At 35.9% G+C, this 2,481-nt stretch overlaps 1 long non-coding RNA gene across 1 annotated transcript; it reads right to left on the minus strand.

Annotated features, from left to right (window-relative positions):
* Positions 1 to 840: 840 nt before the first annotated feature.
* LOC112170344 lies at positions 841 to 1,710 on the minus strand. The gene is made up of 3 exons (XR_002925063.2): positions 1,672 to 1,710; positions 970 to 1,047; positions 841 to 890 (listed from the first exon to the last, which is right to left on the minus strand). It is a non-coding gene; the product is annotated as an uncharacterized LOC112170344 (long non-coding RNA).
* Positions 1,711 to 2,481: the final 771 nt, after the last annotated feature.

The following is a 2,481-nucleotide window of genomic DNA, read 5'->3' on the forward strand; positions in this document are numbered from 1 at the left end:
TTTTTTAAACCATTGTGTGATATGTAAAGAATGCATTGACTGAATGGTCAACTTTTATGTATTCAGACAACGCTGGATTGCCACACTATAAACCTGTTGTATGATCAATTTCATTTGCTATATTTTGTGCATATATAGCTCCATTTTACCTAATGAACAATGATTAATTGGAAAGAAAACACATTGCAAACCATTAAATTAGTAATCCAACATTAAACATACAGAATGCACTACACCAGAAGTTCAGAACAAGAAAAATGAAGACTTAAGGAAAACAAAAGGCGGCAACATAACTGTTTAAACATATTTAACAGGGATTTTAAGAATCCAAGTTCCTGTTGAACCTCCAACAAACTGTGAAATCCCTTTTAATGGTTCATCAGTTGGAGTCATCTTTTTGGCTGTTTGAATGATCAGTATAGAGTCAGGAACATGAACAAATTCAGCTCCATAGCTCACATCCTCGAACATGACTGGAGAAAGGTCCTTCATTTTCTCTAATCTCTATAACCTCCTATAATTGGGAACCGCAGATTGTGAGTTTACAGATCTAACAAGTCCAGTGCAAGAATTTCAAGAGATATGAAAGTAATTGCTTTAGAATCAATATCATAGTGATAATGCCCTACAAGTACGTTTTATAACTTACCAACCCAGTAATCCTTCTCTAGTAGTTCCTCAGTAATCATGTCCAGAATGTGCCTGTTGTTTCTCAAACCATTCATCTCAAGTTCTTCTGTCGCAAGTTCTTCTGTTTCTTCGATGTACTGCAACCAACACCAAATATCAAGCAGGTATATTTAAATGAAAAACTAAGGGAAAAGAAGATCAACTTCAGCTCTAGAACTTGAGATATTCTCAAACAAATACGGGTGTAGGGGGATATCAACCTACCATATACAGAGAGACATTAAGCATCCATGAGTCAGACATAAGAATCAGGTCTGTCAAAAAGTTGAGGAAACTTACAACATATTCTAATGGAAAACCTTCTTTCATAGTAACATATATTCTTTTTAGGTCTTCTGTAAATACAACAGCAGCAACCTGTCCAAGACAAACCACAACATCAGATACTGCCAACATAAACCTTTACACTTTTAGCCAACAATGGAGAAAAAATCGTCTTAGATGCATGATGCTTCCTGTTTCATTTGGACATGTGGACAATTGACATGGCAGCATCCAATGAACCACCAAGCGAGGCATAAAATACACAAAGTTCACAGGCAGTTGGGAAATGAGTTCACGTCTCTCAGTTTACTCAGCCTCCTTGTACAGTACCATATTTATTTGTCTACTAGTATTAACTACTACTGAGCGATATGGCAAGGTGCCATGATCACATCCCATTTCATAAATCTACACCATACAGTACTATTTTTAACTATTTTAGTCCAGAAAAAAAAATGTTTAGTCTTCTATACTATGGAATATGAAAGGTCATGTGCTGCTTAAACACACTCGCTGAAGTACAAGAGAAGCCCAAATGTTACAAACTCTTGCATGGAAAGCAGTATATGCATGAGATTACTCATAATTAATGCAACACCATCTCATATTTAGTTCAACACCAACTCATAATTAGTGCAACACCATTCAACAAGGAACAAGTGGATCAATCTACAAGGTGTATAACAAAGATAAAAACAAAGGAGAGCAACAGGTTACCTCAGAGCTGTCAAGCTTTTGAAGAAAGTATGTATAAGGAAGTTTGAGACGATAAAGCCACCATCTTTTAGCTATCCATAACGCCCTTTTCCTTGTGTCTCTGTTACCTTCTCCACTACATCCTTGCGAAGACTGTTTTCAACCTCTTTCATGTCAAATTCAACTATATACTTGGAATTTGCAGAGTCCAACTGTTCCGCTAACTTTTCTTTTTGGAGGATCTCCTTCCATTTTTGAAGTCTTTCACGCCATGTTCCAGTATCCTCTTGAACTTCACCTGCAAAGCAAAAGCCACAATTGGGCCATAAGGGTAGAGATGACCAAAGACACTATTGATGACAAAATCCAAGACAAATTTCCGTGAAAACACATGATATTGTCTCTGTAATAACCACCAGTGAGTTGCAATTATCTATGAAATCTTTAGAATGCAGATTTACACCAAACAGGAAGAGAAACGCAAACGGCCAATTACTGTGAGACCATTCCTTGAGATTCATTGTTGCTCATTTGTAGAGGGGTTTCAGACAAAATTATAGACCAACACCCTAAACAGAATTAAAAAAATAACAATAAATAAATAGATTTTCCGACTGAATTCTGTTTCTATTTAGGCAATAAACTTCTTGAAAAACCACAACCTTTTTTACTAAAAGACATAATTCTCATTAAAATCAATAAGTTGTCCACTACCTATAATATAATTCCCACAGGTGCAATATCATAATTGCAATCATTCAGACTCCAGCTAATTGCAATCATTCAGACTCCAGCTAATATCATAATTGCCACATACACATATAATAGAAC

Source organism: Rosa chinensis, chromosome 6 (genome assembly GCF_002994745.2).
Source record: "Rosa chinensis cultivar Old Blush chromosome 6, RchiOBHm-V2, whole genome shotgun sequence".
NCBI classification, from domain to species: domain Eukaryota; kingdom Viridiplantae; phylum Streptophyta; class Magnoliopsida; order Rosales; family Rosaceae; genus Rosa; species Rosa chinensis.